At 55.7% G+C, this 17,298-nt stretch overlaps 1 long non-coding RNA gene across 1 annotated transcript; it reads right to left on the minus strand.

The window, feature by feature from the left end:
• Positions 1–2,430: 2,430 nt before the first annotated feature.
• LOC309450046 lies at positions 2,431–6,226 on the minus strand. The gene is made up of 3 exons (XR_014186043.1): positions 5,773–6,226; positions 4,355–5,499; positions 2,431–3,994 (listed from the first exon to the last, which is right to left on the minus strand). It is a non-coding gene; the product is annotated as an uncharacterized lncRNA (long non-coding RNA).
• Between the last annotated feature and the right edge of the window lie 11,072 nt (positions 6,227–17,298).

Consider the following 17,298-nt stretch of genomic DNA (forward strand, 5'->3'; position numbering starts at 1 on the left):
AGCAGCTGCGGGACCCGCTCTCGGCCACGGTGAGAACCCGGTGTCTGTTCATAGCGAAAGCCCCAAAGCAGCCGGGTTCAGGGGCGGCCCCGCTGCCCCCCCTGCCGTGGGGAGGGAGACCCTCGAGGGTTGGACTCGATGGCCTTGGAAGGTCCGTTCCATCCAGCCCGTCCATGAGCTCGGTGGGGCTGGGCCGGGCACTGTCACACCTAGGGAAGCTCATTCTTCTTTGTTTGAGGGTTTTTTCAATGAAATGAAGCCTTCTTGCCATTTGGGGGTGTTTTTTGTCACTGGGGACTTTTCGTGGCCCATTCTCCGTAGGCAGCAAGGGCTGGCGACTGGAGCTTTGAAAATAGATTGCCAGTAGTCCCGTTAGCGTGGGACGCGCAGGGCTGCTCAGCCCCCGTGGAGCGTCACCCGCGGCGGGGAGTCCTTCTGCACCTTCACCTCTGAGGGGCTTCTCCAGCTCCCCGGGCTGGAACGTCCCTGAGAAAAGGGGGACAAAAGGTTCGCCCAGCACCGTGGCCACCCCCTCCTCACCCTCCTCATCCTCCCCACCCTCCCCACCCTCCTCATCCTCCTCCTCCTCCTCCCTCTGCATTTCTCACAGGACTTGTCCAGAAAGCATCAGCCTGGGGAGGCAGCCCCACGTTTCTGCAGATCAGGTCCAAGACAAACTCCAGATCCTGACCGTGAAAGCTCTGTGGCCTCTAATGAAAGCCCTGAAGGGAAACTGTAAATATAGGAGCTATTGGCAAAATTCAGATCTGGCCTTGGGCTGGAACTCCCTCTCCACAGCGGGAGGTTTGATCTGGGTATTGGCACGGGCTCGTGTTCCAGTATATCTTAAACAGCTGGAAAACAAGATCTTTTTAATCTAGACATGGTTTTCTTCCTCCACTGGAAAGAGAAGAAGAAAGAGGAGGGGAAGACAAGAAGAAAAAACTGTACTAAAACCCCTGGATGATGAGAGTGCGAAGGAGAAGTAGTAAGGAGCAAAAAGCCAGTGCCACTGGTAATGATTCTGCAGCTTCTAGTCCAAGGCCTCGTGTCATTTGAGCGCTCAGGTCATTAGGAGAAGGTGGTGTTCTCTTTTGGAAGAGGGTTCCGATGGACTCTGGCCGGCCCGGCGGCAGCGCGAGCAGCCCTGGAGCCGCACGGCGGGCCCTGAGCCTCCTTCCTCACTGGGAAGGTTGGTTGCTCTTGTAAGAACACAGATTCTTGTTGGAAATCTGTATTTCTGCTGGAAAATAAGCTGGGTTGGATGAAAACACAAGGATTTTAATTGGTAAAGCAAAATGTTTTGAGTTTCGCCAGTTTGGGTTTCTAAAGAGACAGCGAGGGGAAGGAACTCCTCTCGTTTTAAGTTACTTCTCTAGAACTCCAAAAATGCCTGGGGGGCGTTTTCCGGGTTGTGAGACACGGGATGATCCATCGCTCCCCATCACTGGTGTGGGGCCATGGCCTTAAGATCCGAAACACCTTTGAGATGCCCCGGGGGGTGAGGAGGAAGCACCACGGCCCCCCGGTACTTGAGGGGTCCCGCAGGGCCCACAGCCCCGAGCTGGTCCAGGAGGCTGCAGGTGTGTTTGGGTGGGGGTCCCGGGCGGGGGACCCTGCAGCAGCCCCTGCGGGTGTGGTTGGGTGGGGGTCCCGGGCGGGGGACCCTGCAGCAGCCCCTGCGGGTGTGGTTGGGTGGGGGTCCCGGGCAGGGGACCCTGCAGCAGCCCCTGCGGGTGTGGTTGGGTGGGGGTCCCGGGCGGGGGACCCTGCAGCAGCCCCTGCGGGTGTGTTTGGGTGGGGGTCCCGGGCGGGCCGGGGCTGCGCCGCCCCTGCTGCCCGCAGCCCGCGGGAGGGGTGGCCGGGACTGCGCTGCGGTGCCTCCTGTCCTCTGCATAAATGCAATTTCCCTGAATGTCAGAGGAAAGCATTACAGATAACACACTGTGTGTGTCTCTGACCCAGTAAGTGCTGAAATCACAGATCTCATTATTCTGACATGATAGAATTTTTTCCCTCCCCGCTGCAACCCCGCTGCCGTTGTTTTCCAGACTGCAGACATAATTGCCGAAGGTGCAAAGCCTCCGCAGACAAATACATCTCGCCTACTTCCCTAAATCTCGCAAAATGCCAGTTGTGTGTGTGCATAAGGAAACGCTGCTAGATGAGGCCCATCAGCACGTGTTTCCATGGGTGCCCGGCGCAGCCGGGGTCACCTCTGGGGACACGCCGGGCTCAGGCGCTTCCACCTCGGGTTTGGAGGTGCCACGTGCCGTGGGGGTGACACGGTGCAGGAGAGGAGCCCAGCAGAGAGCGGTCCGGGGTATTTACTGCACAAGGACCACGGGGGACCGGCCTCGTCTCACTGTGACCCTCTCGCCTGACCAGAGCACATCTTCTCACCTTTATTTTCGTCTTTCTGCCTGTTTATTTCAACTCTTTCCTTAGCAAACATTTTTTAATCAACTTTAAGAATCCACCTTATTGGCAACAACCCTAAACGTTTTTAATTGCAGCATCGTTAGTTCAGCCGTGCGGTAATGCAGCAAATGAAGGGGGCAGGGAGGAAGAGCTCCGAGTTGGCTGTTGGGGAGCGGAACGGGACCTGGGGCGGCTCCAGGGCAGAAGTGCCGTTCAGAGCACCTGCCAGGTGCGCAGTCCCAGCCGAGCCCGCGGGGAGCTCGGGGACCCGCCGAGCGCCTGCACGGAGCTCAGCAGAGCGCGGGACGAGGAGAGGGGCCAATGTTGGCTTGAGTTTTGAGTGGGTTTGTGGCGCTGCTGCGTTCGTACCCCTGTACTGCTCGTTTTCTGCAGATGTTTGTGAAGCCCCTGAGGTCGGGTCGGAGTGGAAACGCCTGGTGCTGGAAGCAGTTCTGCTCCGGGAGAGCGCGCAGAATAACAGAGCTGAGAGGTGACCTGTGTCCTCTTGCTGTCCTTTCCATGCAGGGTTCCATAATACCATCTCTGATCATTAATCAGGGATCAAAACTGGTTTGCTGTGACGAGGATGAGCAGCGGTGCGCTGTATGGAGTGTGAGCGCGGGAAGGCGGCACTGGAGAGGTGACGGGCGGGGGGACGGGGTCGCGTGTTCCATGTGGGTCCCTTCCCGACCTCTGAGTTCGGATTTGCTGTTCGAGAGCCGCAGAGTGCAGGTATCGGTGGTTGTAACGGGGTCCCTGCCGGGGAAGCACCCACCGTGTGTCCTGCGCTGTTCCGGCTCCCCAGGAGACCCCTGTGCAGAGTGCGCGGTGCTGGCCCGGCGCTGAGCACAACGGAGACCTGGCGGCTGCACCCGCTGCGTCAGAGCCTTCCCCTCCTGCAATAACCTCTCATTATTTTTTAATGTTGTTGTAACTTTATGGCTTAATCAGTATTTGCAATTTGTTAGTAGTCCAGGCTGCAATAAAATTGTTTTCCAGGTACTGAAACATCCTATCAAGGTTTGTAAAGCAGTGGTTCTTAGTTTATCACGCTCATAAAAAGCACTGGCAACTTGACAGATATAATAACTTTTTTTATCAAGTGTCTAATTTGAGAGGAAATTAAGCCATACATTACATGCCGATCTGAGCTGGATTGGAAAGGGCCCAGCCGCCCCTCTCCCAGCCCGCGAGTCTCCGTTCTCATCCAGCCTCTCCTGCACCAAACCCCGTTTGGAGCTGCTCCTGCTCCTGCGCTCGCTCTGCAGTATCCTCAGACTGTGCATGGATTTTTACAGGGCACTGCACACTTAATAAAACATAATTGATGTGGCCTGCATTGATGTCACAGCAGTGAAACAATACCTTTCCTTTACTGCAGCAGAGCGGTGATTTATACGAGCGCCTGGAAAAGCTTCCTCGAAATGCAGCGCAGATGCTCCAGGCCACTGCAGCAGCCACTCTATCCACTTTACTTACAGGCCAAGATTTTTAAATCAGGCAGGTGACTCTGAGTGCTTCCATTCCCAGCATCCATCTCGGGCTGCCCAAGGAAGGCCGGTCCTTTTCAGGCCTTGGAATAATTGCATTTTTGTCCTCAGAATTTTGATCGGTCTCTTGTAACACCCCCGGCCCCCAGTGCGCCTGCTCAGAGGAGCGTTAGTGGATTGAGTGGTGGCTGGTTTATAATTGCCCCAAAGGGCTTTTCCCTGTGAGACCCGTCGTGCTCCGGGCTGCCCTCGGCTCCGTGCGTCAAACCGTGTCCCCATGTCCCCCATCCCGCTCCTGTCCCCAGAGGGCAGAACACAGGCTGTCCTCAGGCGCTCCTTGTAAGGATCATTATTTCGGTGTTTAATTCCAGTACTCATTTCCCCCCATTCCCATAAGCGGTACCAAAATGCCAATAAACAGCAGAGCGAGTAGCACAGCTCACCGGAGGCGGCTTTGTAAATCCAGCCTTGCAAAGCCGAGCCCAGGGCTCCCGGGGCTCCCGCCTCGTCCTGCAGCCCTGCAGACCCGAACGCTGGCTGGGGCCGGGACGGCTCCGAGCCGGGAGCCGGAGCCAGAGCGAGACGCCGACTGTGAGCCGCGCACTGTGTTTGTTTAAATGCTCATGCTCGCGAATGGCTGTGACACAGGAGACAGGTTTATGGAGAGCGAAAAAAAACGTTGACAAATGGCCCAGTAATCAACTGGAACATGCAATAAATCATTGGAGTGCCAATAACACTTCCAGGACGAGTTGCGAAAGGTCATTACGATGCCACCATGTATCATGCAGCGCCAAACAAAGCAAACAGAACATGTTGGGAATAGGATTATGGGAGAAGCATCTGTCAGTTCTAATTAAGAATTAACTGTGGATCCTATATAAAAAGATGTGTGGTTTATTCCTATCTCCCTCCTTTTCCCACTTAGCTCTTCATTTTTCCCTCTCCAAAGTAAAACTCAATTACTTAGAAAAAAAACCCCACCCTCTGTCATTTAATCTATTCAACAGCAGCTAAAACAAGATGGTGTGACGAAGCCAGGGCTGAGGGGGCCGGGATCCGCGGGCTGTGCCGCGGGCGGGAGGCGCCGGAGCCGTCGGCACCGCGGGATCTGCCACACGGGGCAGAGAACGGGCGAACCGAGGCACTTCGGCCCCTCTTGGAAATGGAGAGAGCTTGGGGTCGAGACGTTGGGAAGGGTGGCTGCCCCTTCCCTGTGTCCCCTCTCCTGCTTCGGGCTCCCCTTTCTCTCCCCATTGATCTCAGCTGCATTTTACCATGTGGGCTCCCATCCCCGCTGTCCTGCGGCCAGGGCGATGTGAGCAGCCTGCTTTGCTTTAGTAGTATTATTTTTCGCTTTCTCCTCTATATTTCCAGGCCTCTTTTCTGCTTAAGTTTGCATTTCTTCTTTTTCTTTCCTCTTTTTTTTTCCCTTTCTGCTGACTGAGACAAGACCGTGTCCTACTTCAACATCCCAGGATTTGTTACAACTTCAAGGTGCAGGTTTATGGCCGCGCTTGTCCCGTTTATGGTACAGTTCTTCTTATGGGTTCTAATAAACTTCGTAGCTCCAGGGTGCTCTTAAATCCTGATATGAAAGATAGAGAAGAATCATTATTTAGTCCAACTAAATATAAGATGCTTCACCCTTGAAGGCTGAGGATAATGTTTCTTTCGCAGGTGTGGAAAGACCCATAACTCCTGTGTACAGCAAGTGCAGCTGCAGGAGAAGATAATCAATCCTCCCCACGGCAATGATGTGCTCCCCACGGCGGGGGGGGCGATGCGGCCGGGACGGGGCAGCTCCGCGGATCCTTCAGCACGGGGAAATGCATTAAAACTCAACAGAAGTTGCAGTTACCTGCTTCACCAGCTTTTCGTCCTTTATTTTTAACGGATCATCTGTTGTCGCAATTATCCTCACTTGTGAATGAGTGATTCGGTGTCACTTCTGGCGCGGGAAGGGCCCGGCAAACCCAGCGGCACCGGCACAAACACGGAGACTCTCCATGAGGTCGTGGCAACAACGAGTCACTCTCGACCCGGCCGACTGACATAGAACCTGCCAGGAAAGTTTCCTTTCCTGCCACTGGTCCCTTGAACCGGTGACTCATATTTTCTGTGGTTCCACCAGCCTCCGGCATGGTCAGCCCCACCGGCCCAGCGCCGGCCAGCAGGCAGCGCTGTCACTGAAATACCTATTTGATTATGCTCACAAGGGTAAATAATTGTTTTTAAAGCCATTGAATGGGCCACAGTGTAAGACACCAGCTTGTTTGCTTGTTCAGAGTTGTGCACATTTGTTAAAAGGGTGTGTTTCCTAAGCTCTGGGCGTCCTTGGCACACGCGGAAACACATCACGGATCCTACCCGAAGTGAAGCTGCGGAGTTCAACAGAGACGAGGCACAAACGGGGACGTGGGAGCAACCCCGGGACGCACAAACGGCCTTTGCCGCCGGCCGAGCCTCCGAAACGTGCCCGTGCAGCAGGCTGGGCGCGGCTGCTCGAGCCGGCTCCTCCTCAGCAGATGTTCGGGACTCGCCACTCAGGCTTACACGGAGAAACTTCCAAAACAAACCATCTGGAAAAAAAAACAGCAAAACTATTTGCAAGCTATTTCCCTCCTCCGCCGTGCCCCCCGGTGTCAGAGTCACAGGGAAGGATTTGGGAGGACGGAGCGAGGAACGGAAGGAGCGTGTCAGGGAAGAAATGTTCCCAGCGAGCCTGCAGCTGTTGGTGTGCAATATGACCAAGCAACACCTCAGCTCAGCTGGGCTCAGCTGGGCTCAGCTAGGCCGGGTTCAGCTTGGGTCTGGGCACCCCCAGGGCTGAGCGCATCCAGCGAGGTGACAAGTGAGGTGCTGGGGACAACAAGGACAGGAGGACACGAGGGGACAGGAGCTTCTCTTTGCTTTTAACCCTGGCTGCCTCCCGCCTTGGAGAGGGGCCGGTAACTCCAGCCCGGCCTGGGAAGCCCGTGTGTTGTTGGCGGTTGTAGGCTCAGGGAGGTTGTGGTGCAGGTGTTGCTGCCCCCGCAGGTCCCGCGGGGCTGGGACATCTCTGGTTTCCCGTGGGCTGTGGGAGGGACAGAGGGACAAACAGCCTGTCTGCCGCGCTCTCGCTCTCGGAGCAGTACATCGCAGTGGGACCAAGATGGACCTGTTCCTCACGCCTTTCACAGCATCCACAAGATCAACAGCATTTATGCTGCCCCTTGGCAGGTTTTAAATTCACGGTGTTTACGCCGGCGGCTGAGTCTCACCAGTAACCGTAACAGCGGGGCGGGTTCCTGCAGGCCGAGCCGCGGGCGCGTGTCCCGTTAGCACTCCAGACGAGATGTGCCGTTCATCCTGCCCGAGCGCTCCGTGCTCAGAGCTCCTTAGGCCTGCGCGCTCAGTTGGGAGCAGCTCTGGCAGGCGCGGGGCCCAGCTCACTCTGTCTGGGAGCGACACGTGTGTGTCACTCTGCGCTGGGAAACACGTGTGCAAATCACCGTGCAGCACGTGTGTGTGCACGGCCAGTGCTGGCACACACGTGCACACAGGCTCATCTCTTCCCTTTATCATTTTCGGATCTTTCCAGCCCTCCGGGGTCTCCCCGCAGAGCTTTCCGCACAACCTCGGAAATCGGGTAACGAAAGCCGAGTCATACATTCCTGCTGTATGTTTCCAAAGAAGCAAGTGTGACTGTCAGGTTTACAAAAGATTGTTTATGTTCGGTGGCGTGAAATGGGGAGCGGGCGCGCGGAGCGAGCGGGAAGGCGGCCCCGCCGCTGACAGCCCCGCATTCATCCTCCACGCTACGGCAGACAAAGCGCTGCTGCCGCTGACAGGGGCCATAAATCACCGCTGGGAGATGCTGTACCTACAGCTTATCCCATTCCACATGACAAACACACAATAATCCACCCAGCACAGCACTTTTTCTCCGCTCTCTCCCTCCCTCCGACTCGCTGGTGATGACAGGAGGCAGCGAGGAGCCTGCGGGGCCTGGGACGCCCCGCGGGGCCGGGCAGGGCGGACACGGGGCCAACGCCGGGTGGCGGGTGGCAGTGCTGGGGCTGCCAGCTCTGCCCGTCACCCGCTGCCTTTGCCGGGTTCCTTTTGGACGGGGAAGTGGGAACGTGATGTTTGGAGAAGGAGGCGCTGGAAGGTGGGGGCGCCAAGCGCTGCCGCCCCCCCGGGCTGCCACTGCTGGGGAATGGGAAGGAGAGAGGTCTGTCTGGCTGGACAACCCTTAAATCAGTGTATCCTCATTAAAAGAAGATCTAATTCATCAAAGTGACAGCAGCTCCGTTCATATCACCTCCTTGCATGGGGGTTGTGGGAGGTTTAGGGTTGGGGTTTTTTTTCCCTTTCATTTTCTGACAGCTTTATCTTTCTCACACACATCTTTATTTTCCCTTTCTGGGGGAGAAGGGCTGAAAGTGAAGCTTTCCTTGGCAATATGGCCATTTAATTGATGTTTTCTGCCTCACCCCCAAAACAGAGAGTATATGGGGGAGCTAGGAAAGAGAGGTGATGTTAGTGAGGTGCGGTCTGACTGGGGGGAGCCGCTGGAAGGTGAGCAGAGGTTGGAGCCTCAGATCCCGCAAGCTGGGTCATGCTGTGGAAAGGCCCCCAGCAGGAGCCACGGTCCTGCAGGATCTTGGCTTTCACTTGAAAAGCAAACCCTGGGAGCTTGACAGCACGGCTGGACGGCACCTTAAATCTTGAAGCGTATAAAAAGAGACCCGACCGTTTGGTTTTGGTTAAATATCTGAAACCTTGTGGTTTGGGGGCTGCGAGAGCAGGATGCCGAATTGCCGTATAAATACAAGGGCCGTGTCATTTCAGAATTGCTCCGCTGTCCTCTGCGGGCTTGCTCTCGGGAAGAGTGAGGTTTGGACGTGATATAGTAACACAAACCCAGTAATAATAGCAATGAATCCCCGCTCGGGCGCTCCTCCCGCTGCGAGCACAGGAGCACAAACCCAGGATGCAGGACGCACGCCCTGTCTCGTGGGGAGAGGGGAGCTCGGGGTTGCTGGGGAAAACCCCAAACCAAACCAAACTAAACCAAAGCAGAGCAAAGCGGGGCAGCGTTGGCGGGGGCGCGGCCGCGCTGGCAGCTCAGCGCCCGCAGGAGATGGAAGGGCCATAAAACGGAGCCGTCGTCTGCACCGGCGCATATATCCCGATGTGCCGGCGGTACCTGCTCTCCCGGAGCCTAAACTTCTGATGAACCAACGCGCTTCAGAGCACATTTATATGCAAAGGCGTATAATATGTCCCCTGTATCTAATTATCTGTCAACCTGAGGCAGTTTGTTTTCCAAATCGGCCTCTCGGCTGTGACTTTATGAGGTCGTAAAGAAAACGGTGCCGCTCTCGCGCTGGAGCGCCGGGAGAACCTGGATCAACAAATTACCGTCTTTAATGGTGTCTCCTCGTGCAAACTCGCACCCTGCGCCGTGTCCCGGACGGACGGACAGTTGCAGCAGGGACGGGCCTGTCCCCCGGCGCTGTCCGTTTGTCCTGCGCTGACCCCGGTGCGGTTTGGCAGGCCCGGCGGTGAGCGCAGCCATTGCCGCGAGAGCATGGCCAGCGACAGCCGAGCCGCGGATTCCTCTGCCCACGCTGCGCCCGTGATTAATGACAGAAAGGAATTAAAAAGAAGGGGGAAGGAAAAAAAAGAGCGAGGGAGAGGGGAGGGGAGCGGGTCAACAGCTGAGTGCAAGGCAAGTCGCTAGACAGGGAGTAATTAAGATACTTGGGTAAATATGATTAATAAGCTCAAACTGGCAGGGTGTGCAGTAAACAAGGGCTAACCAGATGGTACCCTTTCCTTCTGACAGTGCTGCAGGCTCTGTGGAAAGAGGCAGGAAGGCTCCGGATCCTCGCGGCGCTCGGGAGGAGAGAGGACGGAGGACCGAGCGCAGGCCGGGGCGGTCTGAGCTCCAGCCTAAGGGCTGTTCGCAAAGCCCAGCCCAAGCGTGTCTGCGCCGCCGGAGCTCCCGGCCCGGCTCCGGACACCCAGCGTGGCCGGTTCATGGCAAGAGCTGCTGCAAATGTGCCCACAAAACGCTTCTTTGTCAGGAGATGCCATTTCGCCAAAGGTGAAACATTTGCGGAAACGCGGTGATTTTGATGAAATTGCATTTGGAAAGAAAAATCAAAGGAGAAAATCATTTCGATAAGGCCAAAGCATTTCAGTTTGACCTTTTAGGAATTAAATGGCATAGGGCTTTTTTCCATTTCAAAAAGCATTTTGTTTCGATGTACTCTCTCTATATATATATCTGTAAGAACCATTGAAACCAGAGTTAGATGTTGTGATTATCCAACATGTGATGATACATTTCCTCCAGCACAACATTCCAAGAAATTAAGCCCAAATGTCCTTGTGCTTTGAAACAGGGAAGGGAAATCTGAGAAATGAGGAAAAGCAAAGCTGGTCCTTGTCGTGGCCCTGCTCACCTGAGCTCTGACACCCCAGAGCAACACGACAACACGGTCAGGGCCTCCGAGCTCAGTTTTCACTGGACTATTTACTGTCCAGCACTTTGAAAATAAAAAGGCTGCCAAGTAGCCCCAGGTATTACTAATAGATGAAATCAGCACTTAGCTCTCAGGTCCACAGGACAAGAGTTCTCTCTTTCCCAGCTGAAGAGTTCCCAGCGATAATGAGAACTGTAAATGTTTTATCTCGCAGAGCCACGGGCGCTGGAGGAGCCTCTGAAAGCAGAGATGACGGCGAGGAGCCCGGGCCAGCGCTGCCCCGCGCTGCGTCTCCCGCTGCGGTTCCGGCGCAGGTAAGTTGTCTCGTTACCACGGTCACCTCCTCCGGGCAGGGGCAGGTCAGGTGTGTCCCAGACCCAGAGCGTCGCTCCAGCCTCACTGGGGCTCGGCCCGTCCCCACTCATGACGATGCTGCGGCTCCGCGCGGCCTCGCAGTGTCCCCAGCGCAGTGTCCCCAGCGCAGTGTCCCCAGCGCAGCGTCCCCAGCGCAGTGTCCCCAGCGCAGCGTCCCCAGCGCAGTGTCCCCAGCACAGGGTCCCCAGCGCAGTGTCCCCAGCGCAGTGTCCCCAGCGCAGCGTCCCCAGCGCAGCGTCCCCAGCGCAGTGTCCCCAGCACAGCGTCCCCAGCGCAGCGTCCCCAGCACAGCGTCCCCAGCGCAGCGTCTCCAGCGCAGCGTCCCCAGCGCAGCGTCTCCAGCGCAGGGCTGCGGGGACTGCGGCCGACACCCCCGGCCGGCCAGGGCCCGGGGCTGCTTCCCATGGTGCGATAATCACAACAACGGGAGGTGTTGTCGGGAGGCTCCAGCGGCTCCGGGAGGTGGGGTAGAGATTAGAGGTAAAGAAGAAATTTCAGCTTCTTGGCAGGGCACATATTTTTCCAATATAAAAGCAAATGCGGGGAACCCTTAAATAAATCGACTCTATAAAAACGTCCTTTTGTATTACTGCCTCGCCTTTTCAGGGGGAAAACACCAAGGTTTGTTTTCCTGGCTCCCGAATAAAAATATCCTTGCTGCTTCATAACTTCACAGAGCCAACAAGCAGCCCGTAGCTATTTAAGATACACGGGCCCCCTCGGCGCCCGCCGGCCGCCCGGCCGCGGAGCAGCTGCCACGTAATTACAAGTGCTCGTCACTAGTGCGGAGAAACAAGTTGTGGCATTTAGGAAAGGTCTGCAAAAATAGGTGTCAGACCTTAACTAATAGTGATTGTCCTTCCATTCTGCTGTAATTTACATTTAATTCACACATTTCATTTCCATTTAAAATATGATTACAGTGTTTTGAAGCACATCTCACCTGTCCCCTCCGATTAGGGCGGGATGAAAATAACGGGAAGCAGCAGGAGCGAGGCTGCGGGACGGGAACACGCGGTGCTGCCCTCCCAGCCGGGAAAGGGATGGACGGCGCTGCCAAAACCATCGCCCGAGCAGGGACAGACTGACACACAGACACCCCCACCTGCCTTCGTGCTGCAGGGTTTTAAGCATGGACAAACAGGGCATTGACAATGCTGAGAGAGGGAACAGGGGACAGAGCAGACAGGTCTTTAGGCTGGTTTTTGTGTTTCCTCGTGGAATACACGTGCACATCCCCGTGACGTGCCGCTGTGGCCACGGCAGCGGGAGCTGCGGCTGTGAGCGCTGGGTCCAACCCGGGCCTGCCCAGGGAAAGCTGGGGAACAAACGTCCCTCTGCTTGGGGACAGGGGTGTCCCCGGGGAAGTACTGGCACACAGCCCGCGTGGTGTCCAGACGTGTTTATTCACGCAGCTCTGAAGCACGTTTGGTGAAGGAAAGGACATTTTGCTTCTCGAAACCCCTGCCGTGGATCAGACGTTCCTGCGCAAGCACAGCACGAAGCACCAAAGCTGCTGCCCGGAAACAGGATCTGCCAAAAACACTTTGGTGCCACCATCGCCCTCGGGACTCGGGGGAGAAGAAGTTTTCCTCCTCCCGCAGAGGCTCTCGGAAGATGTTTTAAACACAAAAACTCTTGCCTAGGAAATAAATCAGGGTCCCCTCCCCAGCACGTCCTCAGCCGGCGTCTCCCCCGCGCTGCGCCCGCCCCCGCAGCACCGAAAAGGCACAGACGTGCTGATTAATATCGGCTACGTGTAGGGGAAAACAACAACCCCGTAAACAGTATTATTAACCCATGGGCTGGCCATAAATCAGCGTGAGAAGGTGACCTCAGCAATGCTGGAGTAATCCTGTGTGTCAGGGTAAATTTATGAGGCCAATTTTATTGGCCTGTATGACCCAGGCTCCTTGGAGATGTCTCAGTAACAAATCCAATCCATATCATTTATTAGCTTTGTACAGTGTCAGCTCCAAGCATAGGAGGGATCCCATTAAAACCTGTCGCTCTGCACAAGATGGGCGCAAATCAGCCGCTGGATAATTGCTGGCTGTGGGGAGCCCCCGGTGAAGAACCTGCTCGTGTAGATTTGCTCGTTGGGGACGAGGAGGGTTCAGCCAGGGGGACGGGCACCACGTTCCAGCTGAGCCCCGGGTGCTGGACGGGAAGAAGGACCGAGGGACACAGGGACCGAGGGACACAGGGCCCGAGGGGGCACAGCGGGAGTCGCGGGGATCGGAAGCTGTTTGCTAGTGGCCGAGATTTGTCCTGGGAAGCAGGAACCTGCGGGAGGGAAGGGATCCCGCCGCCCCGGAGACCACCGCATCGCGCCTTCACAGCAGCACCCGCAGAGATGTCCCCGTGCCCAGCGCCGCGGTGACAGCGACAATCCTGCCTCCGGACCGGCGCTCCGGTCCCTGCTGGCGAACCGGGGCCTGGTGGAGGCACCTCGAGTCTGTGTGACTGTCCCTGTCATCATAAGGTTTACGGATGGTTAATTTATTCTTTATAGCACAGTCATTGATGGCTGTTAAATCACAAATGAGAGCCAATAAAGGGTGAATTGCAGCTGAAATTACACTGTTTATATGACAGCAGAGTGCTGGCTAAAAGATTCATATGCCGCTGATGAAGTACGTTATAAATTTTAATTACCATAGTTTGTACAAATGACATGTTTGAAATGCTATTGAGTAATGTGACCCTGATAATGAAACTATAAAATAAATCATTAACTTTCTGAATGAGCTTTTTTATTTCCATGCTACATGAAGTAAACTTTCCAATTTATTCCGTTGCAGCTTTCTTCTGAAAAGAAATGGCAGAGAGGAGTCACTGAGCACCCCGTCCGCTCCGAGGGCACCGACAGGCAAGCGAGGGTGGAGGAGTGGACCGTGTAGAAAAGGTATCAGACTGGCCAAAACCAGGCAAAGCCCCCAAACTGCTTGTGGCTCCAGCCTGGTTAGTGCGGGACGGTGCCTCGTTCTGCAGCCACAGCAGCTTAGCTGAGAGAGCACAGGGATGAGAGCAGGGCTGGAGAACCAGCTCCGAAGAGCCGTAAAAATCACAGGCTCAGGAGAGGGAAAATCTCCGTTAAAGTCAGGGCATAACGAGAACTCGCTGGCTGGGGCTTTGCAGCCGAGTGCTGGGGCCGGTCCTGCCCTCCCCTGGGAGCACCAGAGCCCGAGCGAAGGCGCCTGAGCCCGAGTGCGCGGCACAGCGGCCAAGGTGATTCCCTGGATGGGGACGGAGGTGCAGAGCGGGCAGGGGTCGCCCAGCGCCCTTCCCTCAGCTCTGCTCCAGAGAGGAGGGGATGCTGCCCGAAGCCTCCTGGACAGACACCAGGTTGTCACCCTGTTCCATTGCCGTATGTTATGTTTTAAGGGATAGGGGGCACGAAACCAGGCTGGCCGAGCCCGGAGCCCTCCGTGGCACAACCGCCCCTTGCAGAGGCCACGGCCGCCCCTCGCTGCAGATCCCACTGGGCCCTTTTCCTCCCCAGGAGTGTTTGGGGGGCTCCTCACACCTGCTTTTGTCCTACCAGCCTCACTGAAAATATTTCCAAGCAGGCTGCTCATGCCGCACTACTTACCATTAAAAGAAAGGACCACATTATTGCTGTTATAAACCATTGATTAAGGTTTATAATAGCAATAATCCCCTCGAAATTCATTGTTACTGCAGTTAATGACCAGTTTATTAGAGCGTTAACCATCCTTGGCAATGGGCTGAGTCGTTTAATGCTGGTAACGACCAATTTCTCAAGGGTTATTGCTTAAATAACAATCCTTTGTTAGATATATGTTCAACCACCAGATACTGCTCCAGCTGGAACCTTCTCCTGTGAAATAATTGTTAATTATTTCCTCCAAGTTTTGCCACCATGCGAGTTGTAGCTGGAGAGGGTTGTTCGGGGCGCAGCGTCGGAGATGCCGAGGGCGGGCGAGGCGGCCGGAGAAGTGTGAACCGTGGTCACCCGGGGGCCGTGGACTGGGAGGTTTGTTCCTTGTCACCGTGGCCGTCCCAGCGCTGGGCACGTCGCCCACCCGGCCGCGCTGTCTGCAGGGCCAGCGGCGCCGCCAGAGCAGCGGAGCTCCAGGGCCGTGTCCCCGCAGGGTGACACACCAAAGCTCAGCCCCTTCTTCTCTTACATTAACACGATCCGAACGTTTCATCGCCTTGGCTGTGTCCTATCGTGTCGCGTTAGTATCATCCTCCTCACAGCATTCGTTCTGCCTGACGTGATACGAAAGGGCCGGATACGATTACCCTTTAATTGTGTCATATTGGCAAAAATAAATACTGATACAGTGAGAGGCTGACACAAAGCGATGGCAAATCCCCGTGCAGGGGGTTCACTCGTGGTGCTCAGGTTGTGCCCAGAAACCTGCACGTGTCAAGATGAGCAAAGGGAAAAGGGAAGGAGAGAAACTCTAAATGTGGAGAAGTTTAGGTCCTGGTTTGAGCAGGGAGACGTTGATCTTCTCCCACGATGTTCAAGGCTCCATCGGTCCCCAGGGAGGCAGAATCTGCCTCAGAGAAGTCATAAATGGAAGATACAGAACTTCAAAATTCTGGGATTTTATAGGAAGGAGTTGCTGTTTTCTGTCTCCATGGGCCAGCAGCGCTCGGCCCGGCCGGGCCGGCTCTGTCCTGGTCCCCGTCACCAGCGCCGCGGGGACTGGGGCGACATGCGTGTTATTCCAGAGATGATGCGAGCGGAGCGGAGCGTGTCGCGGGATGATGGTCTCCTGCCGCCGCGCCGCTCGTGGCATTTGTCAAAACATGACACCGGAGGGAACGTGCTCAAGGGACCCGAGGTGTCGGTTCGATGGCTGCTACTTCGTGATAAAAGTTAACAGAAATAAAAATGAAGCGGTCACAAAACAGCTTGTTCATAGCTGTGCCCGGCCCAGAGGGATCCGTGGGAAGGGCAGGGCCGTGCTGCTCAAGTCAGATGTGATTTTGGGGTTCCGGGGGCAGGATTTGAGTGAGCGGGGTGCAACGAGGGGGTAACGGCAGAGAAAACTGGGCACATCCCCTGGGATTCACACCTTCCTGCACCCCCGTGTCTGAGCAGATACAAACCAAACCCTTTCGCACAGTGCTCACAAACCAAACCCTTTCGCACAGTGCTCACAAACCAAACCCTTTCGCACAGTGCTTACAAAACACAACACTTCGGTGCTCTGCCTAACACCAAATATTTTGAGCGAAGCCTGTGATGTCGCCTGTGTTCACACCCGGCCGTGGGGGGACTCTGAGCTGGGCTGTGACCGAACCCCTGATCCGGGTTGCAGAGGAGCCCAGTGATGGGGTCACTGCGCTGGAGCAGCCTGGGGGGCTCGTTCTCTGGGGGGTTCAGTCAGGTCTGCTGCTGGTTCTTCACCTTCGGCTGCAGGCACAGAGGGCGCAACGCGGGGAAGAACAAAGCTCAGCCTTTGCTGTAACAGCTAAAATGGGTCTGGTGTTAAATATCCCGGCTAAAAGCATCTCACGGTGGATATTGCGCCCAGTTCAACGTGCAGCTGTTTGAGGCGAGGAGAACCGGCTGGGATTTGGGTTTCCACAGCAGCCCATCAAAGGCAGCCCAGAGCTCAAGGGCTCCGCGCAATGGGGTGAACAAATTAACCGGCTAATTGTTGCTGGGGCCGAGTGGCGGTGTTTCCAGCGGCTGTTGTTGTTATCTCAGCTGTGGGCAGGAGGGGAGGAGGACGCACAGCACCTGCGTTTGTTGGCCCTGCACGTAATGGGAAACAACAGCGGCCGCAGGGGACGCGTCGCTCTTTTCCACCTACATGTTATTCCAGCCATAAATCCGAGTGACAAGCTTGAACTTTTCTCAATTGACATGTTTACAAGGGAAGTCCGCATTTGACAGGAAAATTAAGCATATCAATCACTTAACGAGCTCGTTAATGAATGGCTCTCAGATCTCTGTGATTCTGTGCCTGGTAGCACAGTTTATTGATCAGACGTGCTCTGGGCCTTGCCAGATGTTGCCCCGGTCTCAGCCCCGGCCGGGTTTAGCGAGAGGTCATTTTCTCCAGCAGACCCCGCGTTCCCTTCTCCATCTTCTGGTTTCTCTTTCTTTCTCTCCCTTTCCCCCCGCAGAACAAAGGGAGCAGATGCGGGCCGGGGGCCCCTCACACCCACTCAGACATATGGAAGCGATCTCCTCTGTCTTTGTAATTACACAGGAGCTTGCTTTTCAATGGCTTCGGGTTTTATTGCACAGAAACCAACCTATTCCTACATAAAACATTTTTATGGCTTCTCCTCCAGGGACTCCATGGTGAGGACCCGTCAGGTAGAAAAGCCCCAGGACCCCCTGGCAGCAGCGGGAGCCGTCGGGACAAAGCGGGGACCCCTTGGGACCCCCCGGGAACAGGCAGCGCGAGAGCGGCTCAGGTGAGACGTGGCGCTGGAAAGGTGGGAGACAGATCCCCCAGGAGAAACATGGGGCTTTCCAAACTTACCGCTCGTTTTTAGGGACGTGGTTTAGTGCTAGAGTTGGGTTATCGTTGGAC

Source organism: Streptopelia decaocto, assembly GCF_964273445.1.
Source record: "Streptopelia decaocto genome assembly, chromosome: 25".
Taxonomy (NCBI): Eukaryota; Metazoa; Chordata; class Aves; order Columbiformes; family Columbidae; genus Streptopelia; species Streptopelia decaocto.